This window comes from Malaclemys terrapin, chromosome 6 (assembly GCF_027887155.1).
Source record: "Malaclemys terrapin pileata isolate rMalTer1 chromosome 6, rMalTer1.hap1, whole genome shotgun sequence".
Classification (NCBI taxonomy): Eukaryota; Metazoa; Chordata; order Testudines; family Emydidae; genus Malaclemys; species Malaclemys terrapin.
The window spans coordinates 21,457,081-21,469,187 of NC_071510.1; positions in this window are offsets into that span (position 1 = coordinate 21,457,081).

A 12,107-nucleotide genomic window follows, 5' to 3' on the forward strand; every position below is an offset into this window, starting at 1 on the left:
CAGCGCCACACCGCCACGCCGCAACACCCCCCCCGAGCGACGCGACGCCCCGCCGAAACACCCCCCCAGCCCCGCCCCGCTGAAACACACTCCCCAGCACCATGCCGCTACCCCGAAACACCCCCCCAAGCGCCGCGCCGCCCTGCCGAAACCCCCCCCCCCAGCGCCATGCCACCCCGTCAAATCACCCCCTCTCCCTGAGCGCCGTGCCACGCCACCGAAACAAAAACAACTCACCCACCCCCCCAGCGCCACCCGGCCGAAACAAAAACCACCACCAAAAAAACCCTCAAGCACCCCCCGCCACCCCAAGATTGGCCGCCCCTTACAAGGAGCTGCCCCAAGCATGTGCTTGTTCGGCTGGTGCCTGGAGCCAGCCCTGGTATGAACATCACAAAGGTAGGTGAATGGGCAGCATGATGGCAGATGAAATTATGACAAATGTAAAGCAATGCACATTGGAAAGAGTAATTTGGCCTCATACACCATGTTGGATTCTAAATTAATTGTAACCACTCTGGGGAAAGCCTTGAGTCGTCACTGTGGTCAGCTCAGTGAAAACATCTGTTCAAAAAAGCAGACAAAATGTACCAACATATAAGAAATGCAATAGAACATACTGAAATTATAATAATGCCTCTATATAAATCAATGATACGCCCTCAGCTGGAACGCTAGATCAAATTCTCTGCTAATGTAACTTCACCGCAGTCAGTGGAAGTACCCTGGCAGAAAATTTGGCCCACTGTGTTCAGTTCCAGTCATTCTGTCTCAAGTAGAGACAGAGCAGAAATGTGAAGGATTCAGAGTAGGTTTCCATATAAGGAAAGACTGAAAACAGCAGGACTTGTTCGAGAGGAGACAAATAGGAGAGTGCATAATAAAATAACACAATTATAAATGACATAGTGAAGATAATCATGTATTCCTATTGGCCCAGTCATAAAGCAAGAAACAAGGAGAAATTCAATGAAATTGAATGGCAAGCAAATGTAAAAGGGATAAAAGGAAATACGTTTTTGTTAAGGCCCTACATGAATCGCAGGATGATTATCAAATAATTGCAGCTGCGTTGCGGACAAGACATGGAAAATTGCAGAAAAGTAGTAATGGACATTTATTAACTGCGGTAATCTGGAAAAGCCAGAGTAGAGCTATTTGTTTAAGAAAAATTTGCTGGAACAATATAAACACTCAAGTATTATGTTATGCCTGCTAATTTTTTTGATAACCAGACATTTTGCTGCAACTATATTACAGTCATTAATGTGCGGGGCTGACAGTGGGAGCCCCGGCCGCACCAGCCAGGGCTCCTGCTGTCAGCCCCAGGCAGTTGGCAGTCAAGGCTTCTGCTGCCAGCCCTGGCCAGCTGACAAGATTGAGGTGGAAGCCTAATATTGCAGGGTCCACAATTTCTGCAATACTGCAAATTAAGTAGGGCCTTTGTTTTTTTTTTTAAACACAAAGCATAATTAACCCACACAATATATATATCAATTATGAGACTAACCGCAGTTATGTTAGATATGATTAAAACAATATTTTCTTTACAACAGGAATATAAATCCTCATGTTTCAAGGATATAGGCCGATATAGGAAGAAACTTCCACTATGGGAGATTCCACAGCTGTCTACAACTGTTCCTCAAACATCTGGCACTGGCCACTGCTATAAAGATGGTACCAGACTAGGTGAAATATCGGTTTGATCCCGTATGGTAATTCCTGTGTTCCGTAAAAGACCTGCTCTTAAGCTTTTATATGTAAGCCAAAAAATGGCTTACATATAAATACATATGTATATAACAGCACATAAAATACAAAGGAAGAAACGTTCAAGTACAGCAGAAAAGTCCTGAAAGAAATAAGACCACAGAATATAGAAAATGCAAATGCTTATACATTATAATACAGCAAGTATCAAAGTAAGGAGGGCAACCAGACAGCTCATTATTAAGCAAAAAAGATGAATAAAAGCAGACGATATTTCATCAAAGTTACTCAGTTTATCAATCAACTTAAATGAGTCTTTCCACTACTAGCCAGCCTGGAACTCCAATCACTGATTGATGGATTGAAAGAGGATTAATTCTGGGGTCATAAGAAAAGAATGAAGCAACCACTCCCCTTGATATTTATTAATCTCTTGAAGAATTGATAAATGTCCGACAATAAAATAAAAGAACAAGGATATCTGGGATTTTTTTTTCCCCAGAAATGAAGCATTGCATCTGTGGAGCTGAGGGGGTGATGGGGTATTTTTCTCAATTTACTCTATAATCGATATTACTGATGGTCCATTAAACTATTAAATCCCAAGCTGTGGTCCACAGGTCTGGTTACACAGAGAAAATATTAGTGGAGAGCTAGCTGGTCACATGGTCAGTTTCCAGCTGCCAAATTACTGTAACAGAAACAAAGCATAAAACAACAAATTTTCTTAATATTACTTTTCCCTGTAAGCAAATAGGGCAATGAGGCTATTGGATTGCAAATGGGAGAGAGTTGATACACAGGATTCCCTCTCTACTGAGATGTAACCCACTCTATAAAAAAAATTGGGAACCAGTGCCATAGAGTCATAACCTGAGATCGGACAGCAGTTTGCATGGTCCCAATGGAGACTGCTGCCTTTACCAATAATACTTGATGCTCATTGACCATGTAATGGCCTCTTGGCAGCCTACACTCCTGCCCATGTCTTCTGTTGGCACTGAGCCGACTCACAGGTTCTTCTCTCCCCTTCACTAGCTATCAGGTCCCAAGTGAGGTTGGTTTTAGATTGGCAACCCGAAAAATGCTGCAAGTGACAGATTATGCTCAGAAGCCAGCTGTTCACATATCTGAGCAACCATCAGGAAATCTTTAGGCAACACAGGGGTAAAAAAATCACAGGTATACTGTTGGTATTTTGTTACATTGTTTTTAATCTTCACCATTGTTAATGACAGGAGGAAAATGGTTATCCACTGGAGACCTGTCAAATGACCACATCCATCCATTTTACCACCGGAAGAACCACACTGTGGCCAACAGCAACAACTGGTCCATCAGAGAGCATACCATTTTGACAACTACTACTGAAAAGGTACTTATAATGATTAACATTGTTTTCCATACTAGTCCTGGGCTTTATTTCACCTTTATTAAAGTACATTTTTTACAAAATGTCCAATATATTTTATGTAAGTCAAGCAAAAGGGTTATATTTTAAATACATGTACCAGTTTCCTGTAATATATATTCAATATATATTGTAATATATATTCAAATGTAGCAATATATAGATAATAAACACAACTGATGAGATACAATGGCCATGTTTTCCAGTACTGTGATTTAATATGTTCTTTGAAAATGTTATCCTTTAATTAATCAGCCATGTATCAATCTTAATCAGAGCTGAATGAATACCTCAAAATATTTTCTATGAATATTCACCTATTCAAATAAAAACTAAAATAGGTGTGGCTGTCTTCAGACTTCTTTTATTTTCTTTCTTTGAATATTCTAGTGGATGAATTTACCTGCTAGAACAGTGAATTTAAGTGAATTAGACAATATTTGAGGGAAATAAATTTTAAACTTGTAAACTTCCCAGAAACCTGTTTTAAGAATTATGCTCATCCAGTCACAGAAGAGAAACATGTCATGCAAACTGCGTGCCTGATTAAAACAGACCAACAGCTCACAGTTTTAATACTTGAACACTTGCATCAAACTACGTATGATCTATGAACAAAGTTCCTCTCTACCTGGAAAGAATGCCTGACCTGGGAAATTACATTGAGTGAAGGTCAAGAGTTTGTCTATTTCATACCTCTGTCAGGGTCTGTCCAAACTAGAGGGAAAAGTGATTTTATAAATTAAGTTAGCAAACATGACTCAAAACATTCCCTAACACCTACTCAGTGTTGTCAACTCTCGCAATGTTATCACAAATGTCATGAGGTTTGGTGTTTTCTTCTGGGCCTATAGCCTGCAGTCATGTGAATACACTCAAATCTCAGCTTTCTTTCTTTTTTAATATTAAGTTTCTAGCCTTCATGGTTACAGAGATAAGACTGAAAATGTGAACTCTAAAGATTCAAAAGCCAAAAGATACACAGAAGTCTAATAGTATTATTTTCCAAGTCTTGTGATTTTTGAGGCCTGACATGATTTTTGAATGTTTGGGGTTGATGATACTGATACTCTAGAGACAGATTTTATATTAGAACTAGTCTTGACAGATAAAGAGGACCACACAACTAAAAATTCATGGTAGCTTAGGTACAAGTGATTATGACTGGATCAAATTTGTAATGTTCAAACAGAATAAAGTCGAAACCAGTAACATACACACACACACGGTACTTTAGAAGGGCCATTTTCACAAAGCTGAAAACAATTTTGAGCCAAATCAGCTGGGAGAAAGAATTTAATCAGACAAATATGAATGATAATTGGGAATTGTTTAAAAAAACTAGATGCCCCAAAAGCCACAAATCGAGGAAGAAAGCGGAATTGGTTAGATAACTGAATAGATTTGGAAGGGAAATGAAGACAGATACAAAAAAATATAAAACAAGTGAAAGAAAGAGGAAGTTGATATTAATGGATATAAATGAGGAAGTTAGTAATGGAACCACGACCACTGGGAGCTGTGGGTGGCCAAGCCTGCGGACAGTCAATGTCAGCAAACTATCTCGTGGCCGTCCAGCGGATTACCCTGATGGGCCCTGTGTGGCCCACAGGCTGCAGGTTGCCCGCCACTGCTTTAGATGCATAAACAGGGGAATCTTGAGTAGGAGAAGAGAGATTATTTTACCTCCGTATTTGTCGCTAGTGTGATCGCTTCTAGAATACTATGTCCAGTTCTGGAATCCAATTCAAGGAGGATGTTGATAAAATGGAGGGAGTACAGAGACGAGTCACGAGAATGATTAAAGGATTACAAAACCTGCCTTACAGTGATAGACTCAAGGAGCTCAAAGAGAAGGTTCAGGTGTGATTTGATTATAGTCTAAGTACCTACATGGGGAATAAATGTTTAATAATGAGCTCTTCAATCTAGCGGAGAAAGGTCTAACACAATCCAATGGCTGGAAGTTGAAGCTAGACAACTTCAGACTGGAAATAAAGCATAAATTTTTAACAGAGAAATTATAACCATCAGAATAATTAACCAAGGGTCATGTTCGAGTCTCCATCACTGACAATTTTTAAATCAAGGCTGGATTTTCTTTCTGAAAGATCTGCTCTAGGAGTTATTTGGGGGAAGTTCTATGGTCTTGTTATACAAGAGGTCAGACTCAACGAACACAATGGTCCCTTCTGGCTTTGGAATCTCTGAATTCAAGATCATCACTAGTTTGGTATTTTTTATAAATTTAGGCTTCAATCCAAACAGTTAACTGATTGCAAAGGTTTTAATCTGTCAATAGGTGTTAAAGTGTAGTTGTGGCTGTGCTGGTCCCAAGATATTAGAGACAATAGGTGAGTGAGGCAATAGCCTTCATTGGACCAACTTACATTGGTGAGAGAGAGAGAGAAGCTTTTAAGCTTACACCGAATTTGCATGTCCTAAAGAAGAGCTCTGTGTAAGCTCCAACATTTGTCTCTCTCACCAACAGAAATTGGTCCAATAAAAGATATTACTGTACACACCTTCCCTATCTAATAGGTGTTATTGGGCATTTAGAATCATGCTAGCTGTCTTGATTTTAAAAAGCACTTTTTTACTAGCCTAAACAGAACCTGATGTGAGGAGTGTGAATGAGTAGCAGTAGCACATATCAACACAAAGTAATTATCTGAAGCAAGCATTAGCAGCATTAGATGCAATAAAGAATGGTATTTGTGCAGTAATCTAGCAGGCTAGTTACACATTGTTGGATCTAAGGTTTAGGGATCACATAGGGAAAATGTGTGTGTCTGGGTCTGGCAGAAGTTCAGCTGCTCAGGTAAATCCCAAAATTCAGGAGTTGCGTGGTTTGCACAGGGTTCTGTGTGTGTTGCTACAGGAACTATGATCAGAGTGGTTCCTGTCGTCCCTATTTTTCTAGGACCAGTAAATATCCTTCAGCTGGTTACAGAAGCTTCACTCTTGAGAAAGAAACAGTGTTTCTTGTTCCACTGATTTTGCACAACGTTGCATCTCCAATAGACAGATATAGGGCCTAATCTGGTGTAAATTAGCAGAACTCCAGTAACGTCCATTTACACCAGCCATGGATCAGGAACATTGCTTTTATGGAGTCCTGGCTTCTTTCTTTCTTTCTGTGTATTGTGCCTGAGAGTTTCCGCCCACAAATAATGACACCATGATAACCCCTAACAGTACACTTAACAGGCTGGTATGCTTAGTAAAATTTCACATTTAAATCAATGAGAAAGTGATAAACATATCCCTGTCCTTCGACTAAAGAAGCTCGATGCTCCAGCATCCCTAGTCTCTAAACCACTCCTATAGTCTCGCTCTGTTTTCTCAAACCAAATTTTTGCTGCCTCCATTCCCATTAACTTCTTGGGTCTTTTCCTCCTGTGATTACTGCCATTGTACTTCTCCCCAACATCATTTTTCTGGGCTGCTTCTTCATTCCTTACGAGTCTTGTATTTTATACATGGAGCTATGGAAACAGTTGTATTGAAAACTGTGTACAAAACTACAAGCTATCACTTTAAATCCTAAATGGCTTCCTGGTCGTGCTTGCAGGCTAGAAGGTTCTCAGGGAAGTGTACAACCTGGCTTCCTAGCAGTCAGACTGCAAAGGAGCAACTTTCAAGCAAGGTGGTTGGTTTAGTTGTGCCCCTCTGCCTTAGGTAGCAGCCTGCTCACTCTCTCTCTCGCTATTTGGTTGTTGTCTGTTAGATTTCTGGATTCTAAATAAAAAAAAAAATAGTCATACTGCACTCTTTCAAGAAGAGTATTTATGTTTTCTTTCTAACTCTGTTTGTATGCTGTGTATATAACATCTATAAATACAGCCTCCTTGCATTGCTTCTGCTTGTACATGGAACACAGACATACCATTCCTGTGCACTTGTTTTGTTGTTACACCTTTATTCACTATATAACTTATGCTGGCTGAAAAACCATTAAACTAAAAGCCTGTTTTGATTTTGTATATATTGTTTCTCGTTCTCATCTTGCCTTTTTCTGCTGAGCGCCATATATACCTTTTTTTTTTTTTTTACACATTCACTGGCAATTTCTTCAGATCTGTTGCCCATAAAATTCCTTTATGGGGAGCTGGAAAAAGGCATTTTCCCCCCTGCAAAATTACTTTCAAGCCGTTTATTTAATAAATGTCCTTTAAAAATATACAAGAGATTTTTAACATATTGCAGCAGGTGCCTAGCTGGTTAATGCAGTATTAAAACTGAGAAGAGAAGCTGATGAAGCACTGATGAATAACCACTCTGGCCTTGCACAAGCAAAAATTCACATTGTTCCAGAGCTCCCTGATTGAACTTACAAAAGTTCAGAGCAAGAACTCACATATTTGCATTCACTTGCATGACACCATTGCTCTGACCTCTCACCGCTTCCTTTCCTCGGAGATGCACAAGCAATTCAGCCATTTTCAGAGTCAGTGAAGAAAAATGAATTATGCTTACGGATCACTGGGAGAAGAAAAGATCGAAGAGAGATAAAAATTAAATATACTGGACTAAAACCTGTCCTGAGAATGACAACAATAGGATAGAAGACAAACACCGAGACAAACCAGAAATGTTATTTTATTTATTTATTAAAAAAGAGAAGGCAATTTTTAAAAAACAGCATTGCTATGTGATAAATATCTTTTCTGGTCACCTCGTGCTTCATATGTCTGGACTGCATTGTTTGTCTATTTACAATAAATACCTTGGAGTAGGCAAATGTTTTTTATAATACCAAGCACAACAAACAACTAGTAGTAAACAAACAACTAACCTAGTAGTAAATATAATGAGACTAAAACGAATATTCTGACAACTGCATCTATAACTTACAAAAAATACTGTGACTGACAAAAATACTGAGAGCAAGACCAATATCAGTGAATGAGACAAAGCTTGAAGGAGCATAATGACTTCGACGAAGACAAATATAGTGACAGTGGCAGGTACTGAGACAAATGAAATATAGTGAACAAGACAACGACAGAGAATCAGGCAGTTGATAGAAATAAGACAAATACTGTGACAAATCTGTCAGAAATACAGATACTATCACACTGAGCTGAAAGACAATGCTAAATTATATATGTAAATGAGAGACTATTTCAACAAAGTCGCAAGAGAACAGCGAGAGAAAAAAGAAATCCTGGTACAATGCCAAATGCAGATCTCCATTTCAGGAGAAGGGCATCAGACTCAATCAGGACAGGGTCAAATGAATAAAGCAGTGTACACAAATGCTGAAGGGAATATTGGTGTAACAACTGTCATAATCAACCTAAATGGTATCATTATCTACTTTTACATATTCATATTATGGTAGGGTAGCAGGGAACTGACACCATAGTTAAGGTTGCACCAGAGATTAATTTCAGTGGGTATGTACACTCTTTCAATGGGGGAGGGGTGTATGCGCGCGTGCGTGCACACACACACACACACACACACACACAAGCATAAAGGTATACATACATCAACTGCAAGTATGTATATACCTGCTGAAATGAAATTTCTGATACAGCCTTCACTATGGTGTCACTAACTTCCATCAAATTACACATAATACAGACATTCATGAACAAACATATGCATCTACTGTAAAAATGCGTGTGTATGTATATATATATACACAACACATGAACGAGGGAAAGAAGAGCAGGACAGGTTGGAGTGGGAAAGAGAGAAAGGACAGAGACCTGAGCAGTGGTAGTAGGTAAGAATATGGCTGCCAGGTGGCAGTAAGAGTTTTTACATCGTGAAGTGGCAGCAGTGGTGTTGTGAAATCAAAGCACACTTGAGCTATCGTTGTGGCGGAGGTCAGGATCCTGGAGCTCATTGCAGAGAAGACAAAAGGAAAAAGCATATAGAGGAGAGTCCTGGCAGTGTTACTATAGCTGGGAGAGACAGATAGACAAACAGACAGACAGAGAGTAAATAGTAAACTAACTATTAATTTACACAGCTAGATGGATTATGCAGTAATTCCATGTTTGGCTTACTTCAAACATTTTTACTTACTCCCCAGGAATTGCATAAATATGTGATTGTAGCGCTAAGTAAGTTAGCATTTAGTAAAATATGACCAGGTCAGGATGTTCAGTTAAATATTCCTATAGGATGAAACATCTGGTAATCTATCTATTGGACACTTGGGATACCTCTACACTGCAATAAAAAATCTGACCTGGGTCAGCTAACTTTGGCTCTCGGGGCTTGGACTGCAGGTCTAAAAATTGCAATGTAGACATCCGGGTTTGGGCTGGAGCATGGACTCTGAAACCCAGGGGGCCTCCTCTTCACATTCAGGGAGTTGTGAATATTAAAAAGGTGGAATGGTTCTCAGGAGAACAAGAAGAGTCACAGTAAGCAAGGTCTTTTCTACCAGGTTCAGTGTTTATAAGAAGTATAATAAATCAACAATTAGAAAGTTAAACAGAAGAAAATCCCCCAGATTGGAGTCTAACCCATTCCTATAATACATGGAGGTGGAATCCTGTCACACACCAATGGCCCCTTCCCTCAAGGAGTCCCCTGAGGAAGGCAGATCATCATTGTATATTGCTAAAGCTGTTGCAAGCATCGCAGGCCATTTTGGGAAGGGTCAAAGGTGTGAGTGAATGTGGAATGGACAATTCCTTTGCGGGTTGTGAGAGGCCAGAGCGGGAAGAAGGAAAAGAGCAGAGAACGGGTTAACTCAACACTGTAGCTAGCTAGCTCAGTATGATAATAAGACGCTACGCTGGTCCCAGTCCAAAGGACCAGCTGCATTTATCTCTCACTCAGCCACAGACAGCCAGGAAAAAAAAAAAGTACACTAAACCAGGGCTACCGAGATGGAAAACACAGGGGAGACGACGAGGGAGGGGGGGGAAGCAGAGCTGCACATCCCTGAAGCTGGTGTGTTTTGGGAAAGTTGAGAAGACCACAGAAAGCCGGTTTGGACTGGTACAAAGAACACCAGGAACAGAGGTCGCGGAGAGAAACACCCCCAAAGGAACCCTTGACTTAAAAACCCCCCTGAGAGCTGGAGCAATTCGGAGATCAACAGCGGACCTCTGACGACCTTTTATTAATAAAGCTTTAAAACTTAGACACTTGGTGTGTTTCGTCATCTCCTCCCCAACAATCCTGTGGCCTCAGCCTGATCACCTGATGTCTCAGACAGATTGGTAACAGAAATCTGGCACAATCCCACATTCCCAAAAGTATTCTGTCAGCCCCCAGACAACCGCTCCAGTGCTTTTAGAAGAGTTAACACCTGTTATTCTAACAACCACCAGAAATTGCCCAGTTGTCTTAGCAGTAGGCTGCTAATAGGGTTCAGTTGTTTTTACCACCATCTAAAGGAAGCCAAATGTCTGGGCAAGTATTCCTGGCATGGTAGTATAAATCCCTGGATTACCTTAGGGTTTGCACCATTCTCACTCCACTGCTGTTGCCATGTCAGGACAGTTGCTATAAGGATTACATTTTTCTAATGAAGATGCAACCATATATTCTTCCCCAGAGAACCTGTGAAAGGGAAGGGTAAGCTGAACTTAAATTAACCTCTTTTTCACTGGGTAGCAAGTAGTTCCTTGCTGTATGGATAAAAATACCCATGTATCAAAAATATAGGATGCAGCTTAATGTGGAACAGGGGAAAAAATCAAGACTTATTTTAATTGCGGAACCACCTACAAAAGACAGTTTCATTATGCAAAGTGCTTGACACGAAGGCAAAAGGAAATCAGTCACAAATTTAACCAAATCACTTATTTTGGTGACTCCTTCTCCATTTTATTGGTTCAACGCTAGCCTGATTCAGCAAGTGGTTACCTGTGCAGCAGACTCCACAGCTGAGCAAAACACCACAGCACACATGCAATTTCACAGCAAACTGTCAACGCGTTCAGTAAAACGATGTCTTATGGTACTTGTTCTCCTTGTTTGTCAACAGCAGAGGCTTCAAAAATTTGATGGCTACTGTTACGTCTAAGCTGACAAAACACATATTTTACAACCTACACTGTTTTCCAGCTCTGCATGAACTATATTCATCACCACCAGTTTGGCTTAGAGGCTATACTATATATGAAGCTATTCCCGTTGACATAAACGAATGGCATATGGAGAAAGGCAAACCTGCAAATTGATTTAAATAGAGAAAGACTAGGTTCTCTTGTTATTGCTTAAAACTTCACCTCACCAGTATCATGCATGGCAACTAGCATATGAACTCTGCCACCTTTGGTCATTCGTTTCACCTTTGCTGAAGTCTCTAGAGTGCCGTTAGCAATTCATCAAAACCTTGTTACAATCTCACTTTGCAGGTTGTATTAAAAGTGATGTTATATCCAAGTGTTAATAATAAATAGCAATTGTCATCAGTACACCTCAATGCTCTTTACAGAGAAGATAAGTATAATTACTCCCATTTTATAGAGGGGGAAGCTGAGGCACAGAGCGGTGAGTGAGTTGCCCATGGTCACACAGCAGGCCCATGACAGAGCCAGGAATAGAATTCAGGTCCCCTGAGTCCTAGTCAGGACTCCATTCACTACACCACTCTGCCTCCCCAAGTTAAGACCAAATCTGAAAGAAAAGCCAGGATACTGTTTTGCTTGTCTGCTGGATCGGTCACATTATCCAGAGATGCAAAAGACCTATTACATCACCCATCTCCCTCACACAGTGATATTACATGCTGACACAAACCTTGCTAGTATCAACTCCTCACCAGTTCTCTCATGCTGAATGTGGCATCACACACAGGCCACCTGATGTGCAACACTGAAGTCACAGAGACAAAAACAGCAATGTTATATCAATGTGTGACAGTACAGACAAAGACACTATAAGTTAGCAAAACAATACAAATGAAAACTGTCATGATGGGAAATTCTTCATTCTGTACCTACCTACAACAGGATACTGAAAAGGAAGATTTTTACCTGTCCCCGATCTTACCCCAAGTTTG